Source organism: Malania oleifera, chromosome 9 (genome assembly GCF_029873635.1).
Source record: "Malania oleifera isolate guangnan ecotype guangnan chromosome 9, ASM2987363v1, whole genome shotgun sequence".
NCBI classification, from domain to species: Eukaryota; Viridiplantae; Streptophyta; class Magnoliopsida; order Santalales; family Ximeniaceae; genus Malania; species Malania oleifera.
Window position 1 is genome coordinate 65,141,172 of NC_080425.1, and position 15,539 is coordinate 65,156,710.

The window sequence follows — 15,539 nt, forward strand, 5'->3', positions numbered from 1 at the left end:
AGAAGAAGAAGAAGAGGAGAAACAACCTTAGAAAAAGGGACAAATCCTAACCTAGCCCTCCCCCTGTCCACTTTCCATTTTACATTCTTTCCAGTTGTAAAGCATGACTCAATGTGACACATGCATACCATATACTCATAGCCTCTAAAAAAAATGATAACCCTATGCATACTTTAGCACAATAATTCAAAGATATTAAGTGCACTTAATGCAAGTACGGTAATTTAATTGTTCTAAATAAGTCTCGTTACTGTCACCTTCATCGCAATGTGACCTCCAATCTAGCAGCATATTCTAAGATTTTGGGATCATTGCCGAGACTAAGCTTATTAAAAAATTTATAACACATAATGTTACTACTTTTATAATTTGTTTGTTTAGCAATTTGATGAGATCTAACTTATTTTGGGTTACGTCATAAAACTTTTTTAAAATTAATCTTATTTAATAAAAATATTAATATGATTATAAAAATTTAAATATCTTTATAATACTAGTTTTTATACTTGGTTTACTAATTTTTATCTTAATATTTTACACACTTTAACCCACATGTATTATGCATACAAAAATGGATGTATATGCTTGTCTAGAAGAATTGCCTAGTTAGTAAACTCAAGAATTTTTTGATTCATGATCACCTATTAGAATTCGAGATTTTTTGGAGTTTACTACTTTCTAATTGACATAAAGTCTTATGGTTTAAGTAGAAAAACCATGAATTGTCAAGAGGATGAAGAGTATTCATTAAAAGAAAAATCAAGGATGTGATACTAAAGAAAATACAGTAAATTGAGTTGACATTGACAGACAATGAACCGTTTAATTAATGCGAGTGCAAATTTAATTATTGTGAATCACCGCAATGTGAGCCCCACTCTAACAATGATTTCCAAGCTTTTGGGAGAGTGGGTATTAAAAAAATTTATAATGCTTCTATTACTTCTTTATTTAGCAATTTAGCAAGATTTTAACTTAAATTTTTAGATCTTAATTTTATTTGTCAAAGATATTAATATAATTAAAAATCTTAAATATTTTTCCTAGTATTTATTAGTTTTTATACTTCATGAATTTTAAATTTTAAATTTTTAACATTTTGCAAACACTTCTTCCGGTTCAAAATGTAATTTTAGAAAAAGAAAAACAAAAATAATCGTATTCTAAAATTAAAATGAATGCATGTGCTACATTTACAAAAAAAAAACATATATGCAAATTCCACAAGGTTGTTTAGTTGGTAAATTCCAAAAAATTCTACTTAAATGATAGGATTTAAGTTTTAGAGACCAAAACTTTCCAATTAAGGTTAGACTTTATTATTTAAATAAAAAAAAGGTATAGGCAAGTTCGTTACCTATGAATTCGTTGAGTACGCAAGCAAAATGTATTCATTAAAGGGAAAATCACAAAAAAAATAGAAATTAAACATTTTATTAAAATGCAGTGTTATTAATGTTAGCGCTGCTTTAAAATCCAGTCTTTGAAGAAAAATAAAATTTTAACTAAATTTGTATTTGTTTTATTATAATTTATTATAGTTTCATGGTAGAAAAATTGGTTAAAGCATTAAAACTTTAGGTAAAGAAGAAACCGTTAAAAAAAGTTGTATTTTGAGATTTAAAGCAGGATTTGAGTTTTAATATTTATGTAAAAGAAATATTTTAAAAATAATATTTTGTAAATTATATTATAATTTATGCTGCATTTGGGAGCATAGATTTGAAGATTGGATCTGGATTTGGATTTGAGTGAATTTGGATAAATTTTAATACAATTTTATATTACATTTTATACGAGATTTATGTTTTTCTATGTGCAAATACCATAGGAGGTACTATTGGTATTTCAAGAAAAATTGGTCCTCTACTTATAATTTTTATTGTACTAAATAACAACTTTACCCTAAATTAATTGCAAGAGAAAAAGAAAGTTAAAAAAAAAGATAAAAATGACAACTTTGTCATTTTAATACGTGAAGAAATGAGTAAAATCTCCTAGTGCTTCAAGATCCGACAGTAACAACAAAGAATGTGTTAAATGATTAGCAAGAGTGGAAATTGTGGTAGTTAAGAAGTTGTAGCCTATTAATCAATTCATGGGTAAAATTTTAAAGTGCCAAATATTTTTTTTTTTTTTTTTTTTTTTTTTTTTCTGAAGAGCTAAAAGCAACCCGTTTGAGAAAGTTGGCTCATGATTAAAGAAAGATTTCTCTTACTCATAATGAATTGGAAGGTGTATAAATGAGTTATTTTGGTTAAGGAATGTGCTATTTAGTCCATTTCTCATCCTTATTTCTTTCAATTCTTTCATTATTTGAACCTGTAATTTCTAGCATAAATATTTTAATTTTAATCAATAAATGAAAGCTTTTTTTTTTTTTTGACAAAAAAATAAGAAATAAAAAGAGAACTATATCTATTGATTTTAATTTGTAAGAGAGGGGGTGGGGGAAAGAGAAGGAACAAATTCATTAAAGAAAGATGTTGTCCTTTTATTCATAATGACTTGGGTGGTGTGTAAATGGGCAGTTTGAAAATATCTATAAGAAATACAATTACTTTTTGGAAAAAAAAAAAAAAAAGGATATGGAGTTCATCTTTATTTTTTATTTTTTTTAAAAATTGATCTTTCAACTTATATTTATTATGTATTGTTGAGATATGGTCGAATAAATAAAATGTACAGCAGAATAAATATAACAAGTAAATGAAACACAGTCAGAACAAGAACAATAATAAGATTTACGTGGTTCGACAAAACTTACATCTGCAAAAGTAATGTCACACAAATTTAATTATGAAAATCACAAAGTACACAATACATTTCTCAAATGATCACTCACTCTATCAATATATGCCCAGAATGACATATATAATAGTCCATCGGAGGTTTCCTTCCGATTAACCAACCAACCTAACATTCAAATTCAAAATTCAAAAAACTGCTCGCAGTCCAGAACTTCTTGTCAACGAGAACAGGGGATTCGTCGACGAGACCAAGAAGAACACTCATCGACGAATCATTCCACTCGTAGATGATCCCATTTTTCTGCTCTCAGTTTCTTAGAAACTTTGAACTTTTGGGCCTCTCGGCGACACTTATCGATGAGCCCCTGCTGTGCTGCCCCTTCATGTGTTTTTTTTCTTTATTTATGAAATCCAAAGTATAAAAGCCACACCACGAACAACAATCTCCACCTTGACGATTATACGCCCCTTAGGAGAATCCCGAAACACATGTCTAACTGCTCCTTCTTGAACTTAAAATGCTTGGTTGGGTATGTCTCCCTTCTATTACTTGGAGACATGGAGTAAGTCCAAGTAATGCTTGAACTTCTTAGAAGTAATTGATTTCGTTAGAATATTCGTTACATTTTCAGACGTGTGAACTTTCTCCAACACAAGCTCATCCGAAGCAATCAATTCCTAAACCCTGTGGAACCTTACATCAATGTGCTTGGTTCTAGCATGGTATATGTTGACCCTATGGGTCATACCCGATTTTGATAATGATAAATACTGTTTGTATTTGATGGATTTCAAGTTTGTGTGTAGGATCATACTAACCGGATTATATTAATGACATGCGACAACTTGAAGAAAATTGAAGACCCTGACATATTTATTTATTGTAATTTATATTTATCATTTTGGGTCTATAATTGTAAATAGGGAATGATCTGTAATAATTAATGCATTGCTTGCATGATATGGATAAAAGTTCAATGATGACCATAACTGACCATAGGGGGCCATAGAACCTTACGGTCAACCGACGTCAGCTTTTTTAGGGAATATGCTCAAAAGACCTAGACTGACCTTTGGACTCCCTATACTTCATAAAAATATATACTATAGACTTAACATTAATCATCATATGAATAGAGGCAACATTTTAAAGAGAAAAGGACCGAAAATGCCAAAATTGGCATGTTCAATCGACCGAACTCAGTTATACTGAGATCTTTGATTGACCGAACCTCACTGGGTCAACAGGTTGACCACTCGGTTGATCGACCAAAAGTATATAGGCAAGCCCTAGTCGACTGAACCTACCTGGGTCAACAAGTTGACCAGTCGATTGACCAACCAAGATTATATAGGCAATGCCCTGGTCAACCGAACCCTACGTAGGAAATGCCAACCATCTGGTTGACCGAACCTCGTAGTTCAAATTGACACGGTCGACCGAACTGCGCAGATTTGGAAGATCACCCTTGAACCCTTCAAGTCTGGTCGACCATCCTTCTAGTTCAAATTTCTCTCGGTCGATCGAACCCAGCCACTTGGTCAACTGAACCTTAAGTTTCGTCGACCGGTGCTCTCGGGTTGGCAAGAATTACCAAGGTTAAAACACAGTTAAAATTTGTTAACCTCAGTTAAATTTTTTCAAAAATGACTAATATGTCCTGAACAGTTATAATTTTGGGGAATTTTATATATACCCCCTCATTTTCAAAAAATAGTCAACGATTAGCAATCTTAATTAGCAAAAATCCTCTGAAATTCAAAAATTCCTACTCCCATTAATCATCCTACAGTCATTCTTACTCACTTTTATTGCTAAAGTCACTTTGTAAGTGTGCTTGAGTGTTATTCTCATTAGGCTTAAGCTCTCTCTTGTTCTTGTTGATTGAGCTTATTTTGTTAGGGAGCACAGCTTGAAGTTTCCCTAGAAGACTTTGTTAATAAGTCTTCCTTAGGAATACTTCATTGAGCCTTTGGGTTTTGCATTGTTATTGCAATACTCAAGGAGTTCACATTGGATTTTGGTTGTTAAAAATATTTTACAAATCATTTTAAAAATTATCTCTTGTGTTTATCTTTGAGAAATATATTTTGAGATATTTTCTTAAGTGTTGAAGATCCTTGTTGCTATACATTTTGATTGAGATTATCATTTTAATACAAAGATCGAATAAATTTTTTTCAAACCATTGTTGAATATCTCTTGTGGTTTATTTTAAGAAAAACATTTGTTGAGATATTTGAAACATACTTGTGATCTTTGTTGCTGCATTGTGATTGAGAATATTATTTTGACACAAAGATCCTTTCACTTACACTCTCACGTACTGATTACAATATTTGCATTAATCTTTGAGAGTAAACACTAAGGCTACACTGAGCTTATCTTATCATATCATTCAATAGTGTATTGATTATATTGGTACATAATCTGCTTAGTTGAGAAGCATGTTTATTGTACGTAAATTTTATTGAAAAATTTGTTGTATTCCAAGCGTATCCTGAGGGGGCGATAATTCAGCCCAGTAAGGATTGGTTATTAAAGGTTCAGGTCAGCCCTATGTTAATTTGACCTGGTTGTAAAGGTTAAGGTCAGCCCTGTGCTAATTGACCTGGTTGTTTAGGTGCCGCTCCACTCATTAAGTGAGCTTATAGTGGTAATCATTGTACTTGTTAGCCAAGGCGGGGACGTAGGTAGTTTGCTGAACCTTGATAACATTTCTGATGTCGTCTCCTTTACTACTTTATTGTGCATACTTGGTTAAATTTCTATTGCAGTTTAAATTTCGCTGTATATTTACATTGATTTATATTATATGTACTAGATTGACCTTAGGCTTGTGTAATACTGCTGTTAGTGGATTGTCCTAGGGGATAAATTTTTTTTTTTTTAAATACCAATTCACCCCCCTCTTTGGGATTGTACCAAAACTAACAGTATATCTGATTCTTTGCCAAGTAAATGGCACTCTAACTATCACAATGCAACACCACCCCATCTTGTTGTAACCCCAGCTCTCTGACTAAACCAGTAAGCCATAAGGCTTCCTTTGCAATTTTAGTAACTGTTATATATTCCGCCTTAGTCGTGGATAATGCTACCAGATACTATACCATGGATATCCAACACACCGGTTTTCCTACAAGGGTAAACACATATCCCTTTGTAGACCTTCTATCATCTATATATCTAGCATAATTAGCATCAACAAACCTCATAATTGAAGGACAACCTTGTTGCTTGCCGAACATGATGCCATATCCCGATGTACCCCATAAGTATCTAAGTATCCATTTGACGACTTCCCAATGTTGCCTTCCTGGATTAGAAAAAAACTTACTTACCATGCTTACTGCATGAGCCAAATTTGGCCTCGTACACAACATGACATACATCAAACTCCCCACAGCACTAGCATAGGGAACCTTTGACATGTCCCGAATTTCCTCATCCATACTTGGGCAATTTGTAGTAGATAACTTGAAATGATTTTCCAGAGGTGTACACACCGGCCTTGCATCTGCCATGCTAAACCTCTCCAACACCTTTTGTACATAATCGCCTTGAGATAACCATAACCTCCCTGCAGTTCTGTCACGACGAATCTCCATCTCAAGTATTTTCTTGGCTGAACCATGATCTTTCATGTCAAATTCCTTATACAATAGGTCATTTAACTGATTCACCTCAGTTAAATCCTTTGCAGCTATCAATATGTCATCGACGTACAATACAAGAAAATAAGAGAATCATCCTCAAGCTTGTTCACATATATGCAGCAGTCATATTCACACCTCTTGTAGCCAATCTTGATCATGTAAGAATCAAACCATTTATACCATTGCCTTGGAGACTGTTTCATCCCATAAAGAGATTTCTTCAACCTACAAACAAAATTTTCTTTTCCCGATTCAATGAATCCCTCTAGCTGTAACATGTAGATTTGTTCATCCAAGTCACCGTGAAGAAACTCCATCTTTATGTCCATTTGTTCCAAATGAAGATCATAATGGGTTACCAATCCCAACACAATTCTTATAGAAGTATGTCGAACCACTTAAGAAAAAATCTCATCATAATCTATGTCCTTCTTCTGTGAGTATCCCTTTACTACCAAATGTACCTTGAATTTCTCTCATTTCTTTTCTGAAATTGCCTCCTTCTTCCTATATACCCATTTGCAACCTATCGGTCTCTTCCCATCTAGAAGCTCCACTAGATCCCAAGTTTGATTTTTATATAGTAATTCCATCTCCTCAATCATTACACCCATCCACCTATATTTCTCCTAGCAGTGCATTGCCTCTTGAAAAGTAGTTGGATTGTTACAACTAGTAAGTAAAGTGTAAGATACTAACTCTTCAAATCCATACCTTGGTTGAGGCCTAATAGTGCGTCTGGATCTCCGTATAGGAATATCGTCGATTTGCTGGTTTCCCGAGCTAAAGCTCCCTGCAACCATAGGACCATGATCATTTTCATTGCCTTGAGCTTCCAACTCCACCTGCACAACATGTTCATCAATGCCTCATCTTTCTAGCTCCTGTTTCTGTTCATCATATTCTTGAGTACGCTTCACCATAGCCTTTTCATCAAAGACTACATCCCTGCTGATCACCACCTTGTTTGTCATTGGGTCCTATAGCTTGTACCCCTTCACACCCTCTGGATATCCCAAAAAAGATGCAACGACGAGACTTTGGGTCAAGCTTAGACCTCTCTTCACTAGATACGTGAACATAGGTTGGACACTCGAATACCTTCTATCCAGAGTAGTCTACTGCATTTCCCGTCCAAACCTCTTATGCCGCTCTACCCTCTAGCGACGCCCTTGGTGATCGATTTATCAGAAAACAAGCCATACTCACTACCTCAGCCCAAAAGTTTTTCGGTAGCCCTACATTTAATTTGAGACACTGAGCCATTTCATTAAGAGTCTAGTTCATCCGTTCTACCACATCATTTTGCTAAGGTGTCCGATAAACTATAAAGTGTCTCTTGATGCCTTGCTTCGCACAAAACTCCATAAACCGAGAATCAGTGTTATCTATCCCATTATCCGACCTTGAGTATATGATTATCCTCCTTGTCAGGCTTTCCACTTTAGCCTTCCAAATCTTAAACTTATCAAACGTACTTGATTTGTGATGCATAAAGTAAACTCAGACCTTTCGTGAGTAATCATCAATGAAACTCACATAATACACACCCTTTGATGCAACTCTAATCGGACCCCAAACATCTGAATGCATATAATCAAGAATACCCATTATCTTGTGTTTAGCTTATCTGAACTTTGCCCTATTCCATTTTTCAAGAACACAAATCCTGCAAAATTCCAGCTGACATGATTTCTAGCCCTTCAAAAGTTCCTCTTGTGCAGTTCTTTTATGTCGTATTCCCCCATATGCCTAAGGCGCATATGCCACAAGACGGTCTCATATGATTCAGCATCTATGCCTGCCGCTCCACCTACAACGGTAGTTCCCTGCAATGTGTAGATATTCCCATCCAATTTCTGCCCTTTCATTACAGTCAGATTACCTTTCCATACCATCAAAATTCTACATTTGGACTTGTAATTAAAGCCATTACAATCCAAAGTACTAAGTGATATCAAACTCTTCTCCAACTCTGGTATATGTCTTACATTACATAACGTTCTTACAGCACCATCAGACATTTTTATCTTTACATTTCCTATGCCAATGATCTTATAAGAAGCATCATTATTGTTGGGATTGGTGTATTCTCAAAAGGGGGGGGGGGGAATTGGGTATTAAATAATTTCCTCCTATGTGTAACTAATCCAACCGCAGTATACCACAACCTAGGGTATGTCTAGAACATATACCAATTCAATATATAAACTACTGAGCAAATATTTAAACAAATAAATTAATCTATGTACTACCAATCATTCAATGTATATAAACAGTATAATCAGAGTAATGAAAAATATCATACAGGTGCGGAAAATAAATTGCATATAAATAAAGCTAACACTAGATATGATATCGAGGTTCGGTCAATATTGCCTACATCCCCGCATCAAGTTAACAAGTAAGAGGATTCCACTAATGCTCGCTCAACGGGTGGAGCGACACCAACTACAACACCTTACAAGATGGTGCACTTAGTACTCTTAACCGGGTCTGAACTAGTCCGGTGCTCACCTAACCGAGTTTGAGCAACTCGAGACTATTCACAGGGCTAGTCTCCCTCTTTCGACCACACATCGGGAATACAACAATATTCAAATAAAATATTTTTCGTACAATCAAGGTACTTCTAAAAAGCAGATGTGTACATCAATAAGCACAATGCCCTCACGTATGATATGAAATGAAGCTCAATGTGAGTATGGGTATTTCTCAAAATAATTTTGTTATATTTGAAAATAATGTATATGATAAGCATTTCAAAGATTCAATCGTAATATAATTTTTCTCCCTAAAAAATATCTAAAATAATAATAGGAGAACTTAGGATATTAGCTTTCAAATAATTTTTGCCCAACAATAAACTAATATGATCTTTGATAAAAATAAAGTATATAATATATGCTTTTCAAAGATCTCAAAAGCCCCAAATAATATCTCCTAGATACATTGTTAAAAAAATAAAGTGATGGAGATTTAGGGTTTTAAGCTCAAAAATATTTTTGCAATAAAGACAAGTGAGTTTTTGGAATCTTATAATAGATGTGCAAGAATCTCAAGCTAAGACAAGTTTTTCCCAAGAAAATTTATCAATAAAACTAAAGGAGAGAAAACTTAAAATCAACTCTCAAACAATTTTGAAATGAAATATATAAGAGAGTATATGTTTTTGATATGAAAAAAATCAATGCCTAAAGTGAATGCTCTCTTAATAAAAATTGAATGGAATGTGTATAAGAGAGTATAAAAAATTTAAGGCTAAAAATTATTTGGGAGGATTTTCTAATCTAAACTCATCCTTAAAAATGATTTATAAGGGGCTATTTATAGACATCTAGTAAAATATGACCGTTTGGGACACAAGGGGAATTTTAAAAAAAGTTTGATTAAGTTTAATTAAAATTAACCCCTGTTTAATGTGGTAAAACTTGGCCAATCCGAGAGATTCGGTCGACCGAGGTTGAGGCCGGTCGCTTGAACACTCACAAAGAATTTGAAGCTTAAAACTAGTTTGGTCGGCAGAGGGGAAGGGTTCGGTTGGCTGAGCCAGGCGATTTCTTGAGCCTTCATTCTTTCACCCAAAGAAAGGTACAGTCTGCCGAACTTTGAATTTTGGTCAACTGAAGTAATTTTGACCTAAATGTTCGGTCGGTTGAGGGCGATAGAAAAAGTTACTTTCAAGATTTAGTCGACCATGGACGATTAGTTAAAAAATGGGTCGGTCGACCGAGACAAGTCAAATATTTGACTTGTCTCGGTCGATCGAAGCGTTTATAACGCAAATCTGTTGGTCGACCGAGGCTTAGTCAAACTTTTGACTTTTTGGCCTACAGTCTGTTCGGTCGACTGAGCTAATTTATACTGGAAGGGTTCAGTCTACCGGGCTTTTAAATTAAGTGAAAAATCCAACATTTTGCGAACCCTGTTTTTGACCTTAAGTTATTTTAAAAACCTTTGTATGAGTTTTAAATTTTAAGAAAAAGGTTTTGAGTTTAGGTTGGGTCCCCTAAGGTCAGGTTTGGATCCCTACGGTCAGACTACAGTTCTTTTGAGCTTGTCATATGATATGAGCTTTAAGTCCTGTATGGCCTCCATTTCCTTTCTTTATGTGTGTGTTTGAAATAAAGATTTGTTCACATACTGAGCACACACATAAGTTACTGGCGTTTTGTCAGCATCAAAACAGAGATTGAACTCAAAAGGCCAATAATTACCCATAAGAACTTATCGATAATTCACTAACCTATAAGTGCTAAATCACTCTTTGTTAAGAGTCATGTGATAAGAACATGCAAAGTCAAGTATCCAAGAGTCCGTTAGATTATCCGATCTCGCTGAAATTGATAGAACATTACCATCACTACACGCCGAACCTCCTTCTTGAACAACATTCACAGATTTTGAAGTGCCCTCGTGTTTTTGAATTTCCCTTCTTCCAATCCAGACACTCCGGTTTCACATGCCCCTTTTTACCACATTTATAACACCATATTTCTTTCTTCTTCTTAGTTTGATTTCGGGATTTCTGACTTTATTCATGTTTGGATTTTCCATTGCCTCGCTCGTTATTACCCTTTACTACAAGTCCTTCTCTTTCATCACATATTTTCAATCTTTGATGAAAATTTAGTAAAACACTTATTACCTCTTCTATATCAAGAGTTTCTTTTCCCCACGTAAGAGTGGTCACAAGATTTTCATAGGTATGAGTCGAGGGCAAAGAGTTTAACATTAAAGCTTTGTCATCCTCATCAAACTTAGCATCAACTCTCATCAAATCACTAATAATTTCATTGAAAGCATTAATGTGTTGATCTAAGTTTGATCTTTCGACCATCTTAAGGAAATACAAACGTTGCTTAAGAAAAAGTTTATTATTGAGAGATTTGGACATGTACCGGCTCTCTAACTTTCGTCATATTGCCGCTGGAGAATCCTCCTTCATCACCCGATAGAGTACTTCGTCGGCCAAATATAAGCGTATTGTAGAAACGACCTTTGCTTGTAATTCTCCCCAAGTTGCCTCATCCATTCCATTCGGTTGAACACCAAGTAATGCCTTTCCCATTCCTTATTGTACAAAAATTTCTTTCACTCTCCTCTGCCATAAACCAAAGTTCCCGGTTCCATCAAATTTGACGATGTCAAATCTTACAAAAGATGATCCCGATGCCATAACAACAATCTCTCTGATACCAATTTGTTGAGATATGGATCGAATAAATAAGATGCACAGTAGAATAAATACAATGAGTAAATGAACACAATTAGAATAAGAACAATAACAAGATTTATGTGGTTCGGCAAAACCTACATCCATGGAAGCAATGACACACAAAATTCACTATGGAAATCACAAAGTACACAATACACTTTTCAAATGATCACTCACTCTATCAATTTATGCCCAGAATGACATATATAATAGTCCCTCGGAGGTTTCCCTCCGATTACTCAACCATCCCAACGTTAAAATTTAAAATTCAAAAAATTGTTCGCGGCCCAGAACTTCTCATCGATGAGAATATATAGGGGATTCGTCGACGAGACCAAGTAGAACACTCGTCGACGAATCATTCCATTCATCGACGATCCCATTTTTATGCTCTCGATATCTCAGAAACTATGAACTTTTGGGTCTCTCAGGATCTTCTCGTCGACGAGCACAAGACATTTGTTGACAAGTCCTTGCTCTCTCGTCGACAATCACAGGGCACTCGTTGACGAGCCCTTGTTGTGTCGCCCCTTCATGTTTTTTTTTTTTTTTCTTCTTTATTTATGAAATCCAAAGTATAAGAACCACACCACAAACAACATGTATCAAACAACAACTTTATCTTTTGATTTTTGATTTATAAGAAAGAGAGCAAAATAAAAGAAAATAACAAATTTGTCTTCTTAATGTGAGAAAAATCATGATATGTCTAGACCTTCCCATAAAAAGGTCTTACCAATCATAAAAATAAAAAATCCTATTCCCTACTTGTAATGGCTTAGGTTTTATAAAAAAAAAAAAAAAAAAAAAAAGGAAAAAAAAGAAGAAAAACATTGATAATGACAGTAACTTGGGAGATGTTTCAATGATTAAAGTTAATAAAGACTTCCATGTGAAATTCTTGTTTTCAAATCTTGTTAAAAATGAAAAAGAGGTATAAAATTTGAGTTATGCCATCTCCTATTAGATAACTAAGGCCAGTTTTAAGTTTCGAATAGACAAAAAGAAAACAGTAGTAGCAGAATTAGTTAAATGATATATATGTATATATATATATATATATATATATATATTTAAATGCAGAATGATAGAAGAAAAATTATTTTGTTAGTAAATTAATTGAGTCTCTAAAGAGTTCCGAATACATAAACTAGCATTAATTAAATTTCCTATCCCACAACCAGAAGAGAGAGAGAGATGAATGAAAGATTGCTGCATTTTGTATTTTTTTTTTGACAGAGAAGATTGTCAAAATATGGTAGTATATACGGGACAAGCGAAAAGAAGTGGTCATTAATGCACCAATAACTTCCCAGCTCCCGTCGTTTTTCAATAAATCCTAGAGCTTTTTATACTGCCATTTTTATGAATTCTCCCTCAACAGTCAACAGTGGCTTCTCCACCGACCCCCCACTCCCCAAATAGACTGCCACCGCCAGTGACAATGCCCCAGTTGGTGCCTCTCCTCGACCTCTGAAAAATATCATACAGGTGCGGAAAATAAATTGCATATAAATAAAGCTAACACTAGATATGATATCGAGGTTCGGTCAATATTGCCTACATCCCCGCATCAAGTTAACAAGTAAGAGGATTCCACTAATGCTCGCTCAACGGGTGGAGCGACACCAACTACAACACCTTACAAGATGGTGCACTTAGTACTCTTAACCGGGTCTGAACTAGTCCGGTGCTCACCTAACCGAGTTTGAGCAACTCGAGACTATTCACAGGGCTAGTCTCCCTCTTTCGACCACACATCGGGAATACAACAATATTCAAATAAAATATTTTTCGTACAATCAAGGTACTTCTAAAAAGCAGATGTGTACATCAATAAGCACAATGCCCTCACGTATGATATGAAATGAAGCTCAATGTGAGTATGGGTATTTCTCAAAATAATTTTGTTATATTTGAAAATAATGTATATGATAAGCATTTCAAAGATTCAATCGTAATATAATTTTTCTCCCTAAAAAATATCTAAAATAATAATAGGAGAACTTAGGATATTAGCTTTCAAATAATTTTTGCCCAACAATAAACTAATATGATCTTTGATAAAAATAAAGTATATAATATATGCTTTTCAAAGATCTCAAAAAGCCCCAAATAATATCTCCTAGATACATTGTTAAAAAAATAAAGTGATGGAGATTTAGGGTTTTAAGCTCAAAAATATTTTTGCAATAAAGACAAGTGAGTTTTTGGAATCTTATAATAGATGTGCAAGAATCTCAAGCTAAGACAAGTTTTTCCCAAGAAAATTTATCAATAAAACTAAAGGAGAGAAAACTTAAAATCAACTCTCAAACAATTTTGAAATGAAATATATAAGAGAGTATATGTTTTTGATATGAAAAAAATCAATGCCTAAAGTGAATGCTCTCTTAATAAAAATTGAATGGAATGTGTATAAGAGAGTATAAAAAATTTAAGGCTAAAAATTATTTGGGAGGATTTTCTAATCTAAACTCATCCTTAAAAATGATTTATAAGGGGCTATTTATAGACATCTAGTAAAATATGACCGTTTGGGACACAAGGGGAATTTTAAAAAAAGTTTGATTAAGTTTAATTAAAATTAACCCCTGTTTAATGTGGTAAAACTTGGCCAATCCGAGAGATTCGGTCGACCGAGGTTGAGGCCGGTCGCTTGAACACTCACAAAGAATTTGAAGCTTAAAACTAGTTTGGTCGGCAGAGGGGAAGGGTTCGGTTGGCTGAGCCAGGCGATTTCTTGAGCCTTCATTCTTTCACCCAAAGAAAGGTACAGTCTGCCGAACTTTGAATTTTGGTCAACTGAAGTAATTTTGACCTAAATGTTCGGTCGGTTGAGGGCGATAGAAAAAGTTACTTTCAAGATTTAGTCGACCATGGACGATTAGTTAAAAAATGGGTCGGTCGACCGAGACAAGTCAAATATTTGACTTTTACCCGTTCGGTCGATCGAAGCGTTTATAACGCAAATCTGTTGGTCGACCGAGGCTTAGTCAAACTTTTGACTTTTTGGCCTACAGTCTGTTCGGTCGACTGAGCTAATTTATACTGGAAGGGTTCAGTCTACCGGGCTTTTAAATTAAGTGAAAAATCCAACATTTTGCGAACCCTGTTTTTGACCTTAAGTTATTTTAAAAACCTTTGTATGAGTTTTAAATTTTAAGAAAAAGGTTTTGAGTTTAGGTTGGGTCCCCTAAGGTCAGGTTTGGATCCCTACGGTCAGACTACAGTTCTTTTGAGCTTGTCATATGATATGAGCTTTAAGTCCTGTATGGCCTCCATTTCCTTTCTTTATGTGTGTGTTTGAAATAAAGATTTGTTCACATACTGAGCACACACATAAGTTACTGGCGTTTTGTCAGCATCAAAACAGAGATTGAACTCAAAAGGCCAATAATTACCCATAAGAACTTATCGATAATTCACTAACCTATAAGTGCTAAATCACTCTTTGTTAAGAGTCATGTGATAAGAACATGCAAAGTCAAGTATCCAAGAGTCCGTTAGATTATCCGATCTCGCTGAAATTGATAGAACATTACCATCACTACACGCCGAACCTCCTTCTTGAACAACATTCACAGATTTTGAAGTGCCCTCGTGTTTTTGAATTTCCCTTCTTCCAATCCAGACACTCCGGTTTCACATGCCCCTTTTTACCACATTTATAACACCATATTTCTTTCTTCTTCTTAGTTTGATTTCGGGATTTCTGACTTTATTCATGTTTGGATTTTCCATTGCCTCGCTCGTTATTACCCTTTACTACAAGTCCTTCTCTTTCATCACATATTTTCAATCTTTGATGAAAATTTAGTAAAACACTTATTACCTCTTCTATATCAAGAGTTTCTTTTCCCCACGTAAGAGTGGTCACAAGATTTTCATAGGTATGAGTCGAGGGCAAA